The sequence below is a fragment of the Manis pentadactyla genome, chromosome 2 (genome assembly GCF_030020395.1).
Source record: "Manis pentadactyla isolate mManPen7 chromosome 2, mManPen7.hap1, whole genome shotgun sequence".
NCBI lineage: Eukaryota > Metazoa > Chordata > Mammalia > Pholidota > Manidae > Manis > Manis pentadactyla.
Window position 1 is genome coordinate 176,643,530 of NC_080020.1, and position 13,912 is coordinate 176,657,441.

The following is a 13,912-nucleotide window of genomic DNA, read 5'->3' on the forward strand; positions in this document are numbered from 1 at the left end:
AGGCCCAGCAAGATATGGTTCTTGCCAGTTTCTCAAATCTCATCCCAAGCCCCTCTCCTCCTCATCTCCTGCAGGCACCCTCACCTGCTTGCAGTTCTTTGACCTCTTCTTCAGCTCCCTGGCTTCAGGGTCTTTGAGTGCTGTAGTCTCTACCTAGAACTTTCTTTACCCTGCTCTTCACCTCATTAACCATCCCTTGTCTTTAAGTGTCATTTAAGCATTATCTCCTTTTAAATGTCTTTTCTGGCCACATTAAACAAAGCAACTCCATATTTTTCTCTATCTTTACACCCTGTTTGCTTCCTTTAGACCATTTTCCACTTTATTGGTTTGTCTTTCTCTCCTACTAGATTATAAGATCCATGAGAGCAGAGACTGCTCACAGGTTGTATCTTCAGATTCTAGTGCATAGAGGCACTCAGTAATTACTTGCTAAGTTGCCTTTCACCTTCTTGTGAGTACTTGTGCCAGTGCTTTGTGGCTCTGCACAACTCTCACCCTTTCTGTGTGTTCTTGCCTCTGGTGGAAGCATCTGTTCTAGCATCAGTTTGGTCAGATTCCTTCTTGCCCTATATCACTCCTCTAAGTATTCTTTGGCTTCCCCAGGCAGTGCCACTTCAGCTGAGGCAGCACTTGGGACCCCGTAGGTGAACTTTTCACCCTGCATTGTGATTTCACCTGTGTTGGGACAGATGACACATATTGTCCTTAGTTTATAGATGACAACCCAGAAGCTCTGAGAGGTGGATTAACTTGGAAATGGCAGAACTGAGATTCAAACCCCAATGTGTCTGTAGTGCCCTCACTCATTCTGCCTCACTGTGCTCTCTGAAAGAAACCATATAGCAGACCAGAGACACTGTAGTGAAAGAGGTGCTTTTAAAAAAATTATTTAGGTAATAGAAGTGTGCGTGTGTGTATATATATATATAATTTCCTCAGAGATAAGCACAGTAAAACATACATACTACTGACAAACCATTAAAAGGTTGGAGTAAAGGCTGACCATAATATTCAGAGGATGATAGCTATTTCATGTGTTTCCTTGATCATATCTTTGAGTTGTGACTCCTTGTGACAGTGACAAAGTCAGTAACCTAGTAGAAATGAGCCAAGGTGAAGCACTATTAAATTCAAACCAAAGCAAATATTAATCACCATTCGTAGTTGCTTGGAGGATAAAGAGTGAGTCTGAACATTTTTGTTGAGGGGAAAAATATGCAGAATTGGTATGCAAATCCTTTAATACGTGTTGCTTAAAAAATATATATCACAATATATTGATAAGGGACTAGTTGAGTAAACTATGATGAATATTACCATGTTATGAGACTATTAAAAAGAATAAGACACACACACACATGGAAAAATCTCCAAGACCTATCAAGAGAATACTAAAGCGAGGTGCAGAATAGCATTGTAGCATGCTAGTATTAGTGTTTGTATGGAAGAAAAAGGGGAAGACTCCATATACTTGTTATTCTCTGGGAATTTTTTAAAAATATCTTTTTGTGTTATTGAAATTTTTTTTTTACCCATGTGTATATTGCCTTTAAAAAAAAATCGTGGTAAAAAACATAACAAAAGTTTCAATTTTCACCATTTTTAAGTGTACAGCTCAGTGTTGTTAAGTATATTCACAGTGTACTAAAGATCAGCAGAACTTACTTGCAAAAACTGAAACTTACACTCATTAAACAGCTCATTTCCCCTTCCCCCTAACTCCAAGTTAACCACCATTCTGCTTTATATTTCTATGAATTTGACTACTTTAGATATCACATGTAAGTGGAGTCATGCAGTCTTTGTCATCTTGTGACTATCTTTTTTCACTTGGCAGAGGTTTATCAGTGTTGTACCACGTGACAGGATTTCCTTTTTAAGGCTGAGTAATATTCCATTATATATATCCAGTCCACATTTTCATTGTCTATTTATTTGTCAATATATTGCCTTTTATAATTTTTTAAACAGTACTTCACCCTGATAAATGTGATTCTGAAAAGTTGGATAAAGTGCACATGTGTGTGTGCATCACACACATGCACGCAGTAACGGGGACAGGAGTTGGGGCAGTTTTAAATTTATCTCCTTAATCTTTACAGAGAACAGAGTGATCCTTTTTGTCTAATTAATGATCTCCAACTTCATGTCTTGGATTTTTATATTTGAGATTTTTCTTGAAACATATCTGCTAAGGATGGAACAAAACAAGGGGAGATTGCGTTTGAAACTGAAGATAATAGTATATGTCAGGATACCCCACCATCTATCTTACTTTACCACCTCTCCCATTGTCTTAACTAGCATCTCTCTTCTTCCTGTTCCATGCTCTAGAAATCTTGGAGCCTCCTTTTTAATAACATGTTTTCTGTGTATTGAATTTGCCTTCCCAAATAGTAAATTTTTGAAGGCAGGAAGCATGTCTTATGATTATATTCTATAGTAATGGGAGTAATAGAAGTTGCTCAAGAGCTACATATTCAAGAAAGACGAGAGGTGGTGAGAAAGAGGCTCCTCTGCTGAAGAGATGATTGCTTTTGGTTTTTCTCTGACTCTTGTTTTCTTCACTAGTGAAGAATTTCTTCTACTTGCAGACTAAGTATGTCGGAGGGTGTGTGTGAGTGCATGTGTGTGACTGAGTGGGTGTGAGGTGTTCCCTTCTGAAAGCCCAGGAGACAGGAGAAGCCGAAATGGGACCTGAAGGCCTGTGGCCTGGGAGTGTGTAATGAGACTTCGTGTTGCAACCCTGAGGGGAATCTCAGTGTTTTACCATTTTCCTAATGTCAAACTTAGGTATTTAGCTGTCAGCAGGGCAGCTGGACCTGTATGTGCCTTAAACTTCTTAAATTTAGTAGCACATAGTAGGACTGTTTGATGAAAGTGATTCGTCATTTTTGGTGAGAGTAAATGAAAGCATGTACTTACCACAGGGCCTGGAATATGTTGATACCCAAGAGGTGACAGAGAGCTTGTGAAAAATATTTTGAAACAGTCAAATCTTTCCCTAGGTCCCCTACCTGTACTCCTGCCCTCCACTCCAACCTTCAGGCTAAAGAAATAGGGAAAAGCAACATGGGTCCCACCTTTGGAAAGTCTCCAGTTTCTTGTTTGTGGCTTTATGCTCAGGTGAGAAGTGCAATCTGTCCTACGTATTTGAGAGCAAATTTATCTGGACCCTGTCCACCACATTACTCAAAATTTCACCCAAGACTGAAAATCTTCCATTCAAACTAGCGTGTCTGGTCACCTTGGACAACTTCCTTGGTAAGGACCTAGTCTTGAACATCTTAGTAGGGAAGTCTGTGACTCTCTAGGGTGGTCTTAGGAAGGCGGTACGGGGGTGGGCAAGAGTCTGACTTAGCCAGCATAATTTGCTGGATTCAGGTGTGGAGGCAGGGATAAAGTAGGAGGCAAAAAGGGCATGGCTCTGTGTCATTTTCTGCTCATAGGACGATGCAAGCACTCATGTGCCAGGGCAGAGCTCTGGCCTGCTGTGTCTTGTCACCTCCCTGTGAATGAGTCAATGTTGCTCCCGGCTACCCTGAAAGGCATTTGGGGTTTGTAGGAGATGAAATAGGGAATCTGAAGCAGATAGCCTTGCTTCAAGAGATTTGCAGGGAAGATGTGTGCCTCCTAGAATGTTTCCCTCGTGCTGAAATAAGAGGATCCCATCTAGCTCTGTAGGAGTTTCCATCCTTCTTTTGCCCTCAGCTTACTTAAACTTTTATCCCTTTCACCTTATCACGGGCCTAAGTCAGTGGGAAGAGAAGGGAAAAGGGTGAGGGGGCTTGGGGAGAGTTAAAGAACTTGTGGGGATATATGGATTTGCTGTCTGTCCTTAAATCCCTTCTGGGACAAAATGTAGGTGTGGAGAGGAGGATGAGTGAGTGGGTGGCAGAACAAATGCTTGTTGAACCACTTCTCTGGCACCCACCCTGGACCCTTGCTTGTTGTTAATCTCTGTGTTGTTCCTCTCTCCCATTTAAAGCATAAGCATGTATACACATGTGATTTCCTATCAATGGAATCTACCTTAAAACTGGTTTTCTTCCTTAATGCTGTTTTGCAATCTTTTTTTCACCTTTTTTCCCAGGTTTATTGAGATGTAATTGACATGTAGCATTGTGTAAAGTTTATATGATGATTTGATATACATATATATTATTAAATTATTACAATATGATTAACACATCTGTCTCATGGTTACCTATTTGTGTGTGTGTGTGGTGAGAATCTTTTTTCATTTGTATGTTATAGACATCTTTTCATGTCAATAAATACAGAATAGCTGAAGTGTAGTTCTGTGTGTTAGATATACAAGAATGTATTTTAGTCTCTAAAATATTCTCTAATAAAATCTATCTCATCTGTTGTCAATGGGACCTCCCCTGATTCCCTTACTTATAATTGTAGCAAACCCCCTTCCTTTCCTCTCTTTTCTCTCCTTTATTTTTCTCTATAGCATTTAGCACCACTTGATAGACTACAAGTTTTTCTTATTGCCTAATACCCTCCATTAGAATGTAAGCTCCATGAGATAGGGATTTTTTTCTTTATTGTCCATTGCTCTGTATTTGGTACTGAGATTACTTCCTGGTACACAGTTGGTGCTCAGTAAATGTTTGTTGAATGAATGAATTTATTGGACTTTTGGTATACCTATTGGGTTATTTGCAAATTTTTGTTATTATGTACATTCGTGCTAAGCATCCTATATATAATCTTTGCACGTTTGTCTTCTTCCCTCCTTAGGATAAATTCCAAGAAATGGAGTGATTGAGTTGAAGGATATGCACACTTAAAACGCTGATTTTTGGAGCCAAACTACTCTTAAGAATGTTGACTTCTACCAACACCAAATAAGACTGCATATTTCTCCACATCATCAGTAATGCTGGGTTGTGTGTTTTTCATTTTCCCCATCTGATAGGTGAAAAGTGTTCTTGCCATTATAACATGGCAGTTGAGACTGTGACTCTGGGACCAGCCTGTTGGGGCCTGAATTCCAAGTCAGCCATTTACCTTGTAACCTTGAGTAAGTCATTTAAGTTCTGTCCCTCAGTAAAGTAGGAATAGCGATAACACCGATTTCATGAGGCATAAATCAATTAATCCAAGTAAAATGCTTCAAATAGTAACTGGACATGGCACTCAATAAGTATGATTTAGTTTACATTTCTTTAAATATTAAAGATTGAACATCTTCTCAAATGTATTTTCATTTATATTTATATTTATATTGTTGCTTTGAATCACTTATGTCCTTTGGACATTTTCCCTGTAATATTTTCTTAATAATTTGTAAGAGCTAAAGTGTTGTTGACTTTTATGATGCAGAATTGTTGTTCCCAGTTTGTCATTTATCTTTCAACTGTTAATGCAATTTTTTTGCCTAGAAAAACATTTTTAGATAGAGTAATCTTTCCTCATAGTTTTTTCTGCTAAATGTTTAGAAAAGGCATACTTCTTTCTCTCAAAAGTATAAAAATAGTTACTCATTCTCTTTGAGTACTGTGTATGTATATTTTTAAATCTTTAAATTTTAATATTTAAGTCTTTGATCCATCTGGAATTTGTTTTTATATGAAGATAGCAGTTGAGATCTGGCTCTAATTTCTTTTCAGTTGGGTGGTATCTCAAACCCATTTTTTGAGAAAGAAGAAATGGGAGCAGCAGCTTTTAATCTATTCTTCCTTCCCCTAAATTAGAAGTAGAATATCCTAGAGATGGCAGATCTCCATTTCAGAGAATGAATTTAATGTTTGGAGTCAGTCAGTAGTCATTCAGTTGCTAAGCTGTGGGATGAATATGCTATGTAAAGCACTTTGGGATCAGAACTACAGCTCAGATCTGTGTGCTAATACTGCTGAACACACTGGTGCAGCTTCTCTGCTGGCTCTAGCGGTTCCTCCTAAGTGGATCCTAATTTGGGGATAGCTTTGAAGGGGCCATTCTTAGTTTGGAATGATAAGCTTCGTTTCTGTTTCAAAAAACAAAGGAAGTGACTACAGCAGGTATTTCCTCACTCCAGCTTGGGGGTATTGATCAGGTATTGATAGGAGATATTGAATGGTAATAAACCCATTGTGTTCTAGCTCTGCCCTCATCAGCCCTTATTGGAAGTCAAGTCCCATCTAGTCTTTTGCTTCCGACTCAAAATGGAGGGAGGATGATTCCTAATAACAGGGCATCCACATATCCCATGGTAACTACTGTATGCCAGAGATGATAAAGAAGGGTAGCTAACTCTTACATGGGCCTATATTATGTGCCAGGAACTGTCCTAAGCACCTTACACATATATAAACTCTTCATCAGGTAGGTGCTCTGTACTGGATTGAATAGTATCCCCCCTAGAACTTATGTCCAAATTCATTATTTGGACATAGTCTTTGTAGATGTAATCAAGTTAAGATGAAATCATACTGGATTAGGGTGGGCCCTAATCAAATGACTGGTGTTCGTATGAAGAAAGGGAGACACACACATGCAGGGAGGGCAGCCATGTGAAGATGGAAGCAGAGATTGGAGAAATGCTGCTACAAACCAAGGAATGACAGGCATTACTGGCAGCCACCAGAAGCTGCAAGAGGCAAGAAACGATTCTTCCCTAGAGCCTTCAGAGGGAACATGGCCCTGCTAACATCTTGACTTTGGACTCTAGCCCCTAGAACTGTAAGAGAATAAATTTATGTTGTTTAAAGCCACCCAGTTTGTAGTATTTGTTCCGGCAGCCCTGGGAAACCAATACATACTCTCTTTATCATCTCCGTTTTCAGATAAGGAAACTGAGGCCCAGAGAGGTCAAATATTTGGCAATCTCTCTAGGTCACTGCTCTGCTGGCTGGGCACTTACTCTGAAGATCCTCCTGTTGGCTGTTGTCCTTCCCCACCTTCACTAAGGGCATCCGCTTTGTGGTGGTGCTGGGGCTGAGCTGCTGGATGGTCCCTTTCCCAACACAGCAGGCCACAGCTTTTCACCATCCTTGCCCACCGCACACCCTGAAGTGAAACTCCTCTCAGAAGACTTCTGGCTGTAGCCTGATCATTTCAGCAGATCTCCTCCTAGTCCCACCCCTCCAGGTAAAATCAGCCTTTTGTTTTTCATTCCATGTTATATCAGAGAAGTGTTGGTGACCTATGATGGGAGGATCACCTAACTTCTGGCAATTGTTCTTACACTTTTTATATCTGGCCTGCTATACTTCCTAGAATTCCTGTCTACTAGACAACTCAAGTCTTGTTTTTCTTTGGAGTTTTCAGGATCTTGCAAATATCTCACTTGTAGCATACCCCAGTCCTTGAAGCAGAGAAGGAGCAGCTTCATAGCAGCATTGGCTGTAAAGGCCTTGGTCATCCGTTCTTAATGAACTGAACCACCCCAGTGGCTCTCTCCTGTCAGAAGAGTAGGGGGAAATGTGCATTATCTGACCCAGTTCATTCATCTCCCCGAGCAGCTCCTTGTCTAACCATGTTCTCTTCTGTGGCATCCCAAAAGAGGTTTCCTTCCTCTGCATCCCATTGCTGACTGTGGAATCTTATCTATTTTCTAAAATAGGCTTTTTGCTTTGGATCCTTTTTCTCAACTCTTCTCACTAGACTGTGGGCCCTGTGAACTCAAACCATACCTGTTTTGTTTGCTGCTGTATCCCAGGACCAAGCCAAGACCTGGCACTTACTAGCTCTTCAAGAAATGTTTATTGAATGAAGAAATGAATATTGACCTTGAAGCTTTGTAAACCTGGTTTTCCTTGCTTCTTGCTGAAGCCAAGGACCAGATTAAGAACTTCAGAGTTCCTAAGCAATAAAAAGATTATGATGTCCCTCATACTTTCAGCCCTCAGTATGTAGTTCAAAAACAGTATTAAACATAAAGTATAAGGAAATCCAGCAAAGTGTAAGGAAAATCCAGCAAAATTCTGCTTTTTTCCCTGGTGACACTTGGATACATATAATTTAAAACATGTGTTATTGTCTCTGCTTGGCCATTTCCGTAAGCATATGCTATGGGATAATCCTGCCTGGACCAGCCCCTCCCTCACCTTGGACTTCACCTTTATTTCTTCTTTACTCCACTGTTGAAGCTGCCAGCCAGCCCCTTTCACCCAACAGGAGTGCCTGGCTCCTGAGACTCAACCTGGGCTAGTGCCCCAGGCTCCTTGGGACTTGCCAAGAAAATCAAGTAGAACATGCACACTCCTAGAGAATTCCTCAGAATGAGAATCCCTATGCTGAATAGTGATTTGTAGTCAGCATAGCACATTGTGCCAAGTGATTACACTTAGGCTGTTGTTAACCATTTCTGCTTCTGTGATCCTGTATGTTGTAAAGCTCAGACATTTGCCTGTGGCCCTCCTTTCTGGATCACTAAGAAGTCAAGATGTAAGCCTACTTCTGCCTCCTGTAAATCTGGGCCTTGTTAAGATCCTTTGGAAGAATGAAAAGTCGAAAGACAGGAAAGGACATTAAACCAAAAGACAGCTGATAATAGGTATCATTACCTTTTTCCTTCTATCATCTTAGGATTTATTCTACTCTCTGGCTTCCTGAAATAGGTACTTAACTCATATAATTTCTATTCTTTTTACTTTATAATGTAAAATTTTAAATGAATAACTTTCCTTTGAAGTACTACTTTTGCTGGATATTATATTTCAATAAGTAGTGTTTTCATTGTCATTCAGTTTCTTTTTTTATTGGAAACTTTATTTTTATTTATTTTATTAAGGTATCATTGATATACATTCCTATGAAGGTTTCACAAGAAAAACAATGTGGTTGCTACATTCACCCATGTTACCATCCATACCCTGTTGCAGTCACTGTCCATCAGTGTAGTAAGATGCCAGAGTCACTACTTGTCTTCTCTGTGCTGCACTGTTTTCACCATGACCACCCCCAATACCATGTGAACTAATCATAATACTTATCAATACCCTTCTCCCTCCCTCCCTCCCCACCCCTCCCCTTTGGTAACCACTAGTCCCTTCTTGGAGTCTGTGAGTCTGCTGCTATTTTATTCCTTCAGTTTTGCTTCATTGTTATACTCTACAAATGAGGGAAATCATTTGGTATTTGTCTTTCTCTGCCTGACTTATTTCACTGAGCATAATACCCTCTAGCTCCTGTCATTCCATTTTTAAGTATTTTAATCTTTGGTCTTGAGTTGTTTAGTAGTGCTTTTTTAATGTCTAAATTTGCAAAGATTTTAAAGTTTTTTTTTATATATTGTAACTTGCTATAGACCAAGATCATGGCCTGTATTCTACCTGCTTGAAATCTGTTCAGTGTTTAATCTAGTACAGGGTAATGTTTTATAAAAATCCTGTCTTTGATTAAAATGTTTATTCTCTAATTTTGGATGCAGAACTCTATGTCTACCAGGTGAAGATTATTCATTGTGTTATTACCTATTTTCTGTCTTCTGTCTACTTAAGTATATGTACAGTGAAAACAGTCTTTAACTGCCTTCTTCACTTCTATATCCCCAAGACCTAGAACAGTGCCCAACACATTGTATGAATGTAGTAAATATTTGTTGAATTAATTGAATAAATGAATTACTAAAAAAAAAAAGATCCTTTGGAGAAGCAAGGTGTGATTCAGAAGTAGAGCCAGAGCAGAAGGGGTAGCCAAGTCTACCAAGTTCTTTTCTGGACCTGTTGATTTGAGTTGTGATATTCAGCAATCTGAGATGCTGTCCTGTAGCACTCATTTTCAGCACAGAGTGATACGGACTGTGCTTGCAAGGGAAGAGGCCAACATGCCAGTCCCCTCCTCTAGGGCAGCCTCACCATTAGATGTCCTTCCTTTCATTTGAATTTCCAGGCTCCTTTTGTAAATGCAGAATAGGAACCCAGTAATGTCATCCACATTTTACTTGAATTCATTTAATCAGAATTGCTTTCCATCTAGCAGGGTGATTTGATCAGCTCTTCTAAGGGATGGGAACTTTGATGGGGTTTAGGGAAGGTTTCTACATCTTGGCCTTGGACAGTCAAGAGAATAACATGAGGTCTCCAGGTGCATGTTGAACTAGATGGGAAAGAAGAAACTCATCCCTGGAAAGCCAGGCATGTTATTGGAGGTTTTTTGTATACTTTCTTATTTAATTATAATGCAAACCAGTGAAGTATCATCTCCATTTTTGCACACAGGCAAGCTGAAAGTCAAAGAAGTTACATAATTTGTCCAAGGTCAGACACCTAATAGACAGATGAGCTAGGATTTATTTCTTCTCAGGTCTGTCCAATTCCAAAGCCCACGATATTTTCATAAAGCATTTCTGTCTATCACAAGATTTAGGAAAGGAAGGTGAAGGAAGAAAGGATAGGGAGATACCATGTTTGAGACATGTTTAGCCAGAGTATCCTGTTTATCTGTTTATAGAATACTAAGTTCTATATATAGGGATGCTGCAACAACATAAGTGGGAAAGATACCAATTGGCTGTAGGGGAGGATTTAAAAAAGCCTTTGTTCTTTACCTCTAGGTCTTCATTGCAGCATTTTCCTCAAGTGTCAAAACACCACTGGTAACTCTGGTTTTCTGCTTAAGAGGCCATCTTCTACCATCCGTATAAAATCTGTTGATGTGTCTTAAGGAGTAAGCCAGGCTGGGGGCAGGTGTGAGGGTGTGGTGTGCCCTTGTTGTATGTTCTGGAGCTGGTGGCACCTGCTATATGACTATTACAGTGAATTATTATTGAGTAAACAAGAGGTGTCTCTCTCTTACCTTTCTAAGGGAGACCAGATGGCAGTGGGTGCTGGCCCAGATCCAGGGGAGCCTGGCTTCTGGGCTGGCAGAGGAGACAGTTTGAGGGTGTCAGGTCACAGAATAGAAGAGACAGGCCTAGTCTGTTAAGTGGTGCAATTCCAGGGGCACTACGAATATCTCCTATCAGTATAAGAACAAAGAAAAAACTGAAGAAACAAAACAGCAGCAGACTCACAGAACCCAAGAATGGACTAACAGTTACCAAAGGGAATTAAGGGGCATTACGATTGGCACACATAATGTAGGGGGGTGCACAGGGAAGGCAGTAAAACACAGAGAAGACAAGTAATGATTCTATAGCATCTTACTATGCTGATGGACAGTGACTGTAATGGGGTTTGTGGTAGTGACTTGATAAATGGGGGGAGTCTAGTAACCATAATGTTGCTCATGTAATTATATATTAATGATACCAAAAAAAAAAGTCTCCTACCCCTTAAAGACTTGCTTCAGTTACTTGCTGTTGGCTGAAACCCACAGTGAAAAATTTTTCCCTTGATTTAAGTTTTTGAGACCCTGTTAAAAATGAAGAGACACCAAGAACGGGTTTGACTGTGAGCATCTTGGTCATGAAGTGGAAGCGTGAATGAGTTTCTAAGATTGATTTCTGAGAACTAGACTACAGGGGCAGAGAAGAGAGGGCACTGTGTCTGCAGTCATAAGGACAGGAAGAAGTCACCACTGAATTTGAGATGAATTTGAAAAAAGAAGTTGGGTCCCTAATGAAACATTTTGTTTCCTTCATGTTTTTGTCTGAGAAAAGACAAACAGCTGAGGGTGGTGGGATTGGAGGTTCTTGATTCCCAAGGAGGGGTGTTGGGTAGAGATTTTCCACCAGTGTGATGTGTATATGGCACATTGTTGTGTGGAAAGCAGCTGACAGGCAGAATGTCAAGTAGTATGGGACCTTTGAGTCTGCGGTTTGCTGTGATGTCCTCAGACAAGACTGTCACAGATCTTAGGAAGCAGGAGATAGCTTCCGAGAAATGATGTACAATGGTGGTGCAAAAGAGGCCACCAATGACAACATGAGCAGGGTACTTCCTCAGTTGCTGCTGGTCACAGACAACTTCTGGTCTTGATTTCCCAATGAGCTGTGCTGAGGTAGGTTTTACCGGAAAGCAAAATAAGCCATGTCAAAAGCAGTGACAAAGCACTTGGGGTGTCTGTGCAAAGGTGTGGGGCATTTCCCTCTTGTCCACTAACTCTGTGGAGCCAAAATAGTTAGTCCAGAGGCTGCCAGCATAGTACCTGTGGTTTAGATCTACAACTTTTTTGGCCTTAATCTCCGAAGAGAACCTTCCTAGTTGATTTTTCATCATATTTGAATTACCAGTACTCTCAAATTGCTTTTGTGATTTGAATTTTCACATCTTTTCCTCCTCCAGGGAGTTTCTGTCAGAGCAACTCAAATCTCAGTGTCTTTCCCAGCTCCTCACTGTTGGGTTCATGGATGCCCTTCACCCTCAAGCTTCAACTTCTACTCTGTCCACATTCCTACCCTAAGTCCAGAGCATTTTCTTTTGGATCAGACTTTGGCTTCATTCAGGCCTCTGGGGTTCTTACTTATTTCTTCTGGCACATTTCCCTATAGGGCTGTCCTAGGAATGGTCTCCACCTCTCACCTAAAGTTTGACTGGGTCTGGACCTCCTTCCTTACTGGAATCAGCCAACTCTGGAAGTTTCTGGATGTAACACACCCCTTCTTTCTCCCTAACCACCAAAATCCCATACACCAGATTAGTGACATAGTTGGACCTGCAGATCACAAGGATTTTGGAGCTAGCGCCCTCAGCAGGGAGGGACTCCTGGGCATGTGAAGAAGTGACCTGAGTGACAGCTCTGTACACCAGTCCCTGCCTGTCCTCCATTTTACCTTTATTTTGGCTTTTTCTTCAGAGATTCAAGTTTTGTATAGTTATCCTGCTGGGACCCACTAGCCTTGTCTAGGACTCACCATAGGCCATGGCCTTTGCTTTCCAGCCTCTTTTGGGCTACGTGCCTTCTGAGATACCAGAGCCTTTTCTTGCATCTAGGCGTCAGTAGGTAGAGTCCTGCCCATGCACAGAGCTCCCAGTGTTGACCACCCTCAACTGTACACTCTTGGGCTAATTGGATGTCATGCTGGCCTGTACAGCTGTGCCTGCCTCTGAAACAAGGCCCTTAGCGTAGTCAAACCCCTGTCCTGAATTTCATGCCGGCTGTCCAACTGCCTGTGCCTCAAAAAGAGCTTTTTCATATGCATTTACAAAATTCCAGAAGGAAGATAGAGAATATAATGTTTTCCAACCTTATTTAACTAGAGAACCAGTTTTGTTTTTTTTCCTGAAGGACTATTTGTTGAGATCTCACTGAATATGGTGTTTGGTGGAGTACAATGTTGGAAAGTATGTGGCTTTAAAGAAATGGATGTCAAATGAATGAATTCCAGGTGAAGGTAATGTGAATAGTAAAAAAGTTGTTTGTGGGTAGGAAATCACTCATGGTGCTTTTCATTTAACAAATGCCCACTGAGCACCTACTATTTACCAGTCTCTCAGCTGGAATCACACCATGTATTTGATACTCACCATATGTCTGCATAAAGCCCACTGTCATCTGGAGTGGTGCCATAAGGAGGGGAGGAAGAATGGATTCTACCTTCTTTTTCTCATGTTTTGATCCTCTTCCCCATTCGTCCAGTTGAAACAGGAAGTGGTGGATGGGGTGATGCCATCATGGCCACAGACAACATCAGCTTCTAGATCCAAGGACGAAGGGCTTCTCTGAGGCTTCCTGTTCCAGGTTTGACCTCTTCCAGGATTTCTGTAGCACTCCCGAGCACCCCTTCCCTCCCGTCTGGGACTGTTCATCTCAACATCAGTCTCAGGTTTTACTGCTAGTTCAGGAATTTGACTACATATGGGGGATCAGTGCCAAATGGGATGGAGCTCATTCTTATGGAATGGGTGTGGCACTGTAAAATTGCTACTTTCCATATGAAATCCTTCTTTTATAGTCCAGATTATAATAATTCTCTTCAACCCTTTAGTGTAGATAAACCCATACTCCATGGGCAGGGCAATCTTATAGGTAGAAAGCCATTTAAATCTGGCAGGGTGCGTGACTAAGTGCCAGAACTCCAGCTGGCACA

At 40.8% G+C, this 13,912-nt stretch overlaps 1 long non-coding RNA gene across 8 annotated transcripts in view; it reads left to right on the top strand.

Annotated features, from left to right (window-relative positions):
- LOC118923961 (uncharacterized) overlaps nucleotides 1-13,912 on the top strand; it is a 40,784-nt gene that overhangs the window by 21,077 nt on the left and 5,795 nt on the right. For 5 of the 8 annotated variants that reach the window (XR_008995811.1, XR_008995812.1, XR_005029398.2 and 2 more), the window contains 2 exons: nucleotides 3,130-3,267; nucleotides 4,756-5,214. This is a non-coding gene — a long non-coding RNA (uncharacterized LOC118923961). Of the gene's footprint in view, nucleotides 1-3,129; nucleotides 3,268-4,755; nucleotides 5,215-6,782; nucleotides 7,087-13,912 lie in introns of those variants that run through there. The other 3 variants (XR_005029397.2, XR_008995809.1, XR_008995813.1) reach the window with 2 other exon arrangements.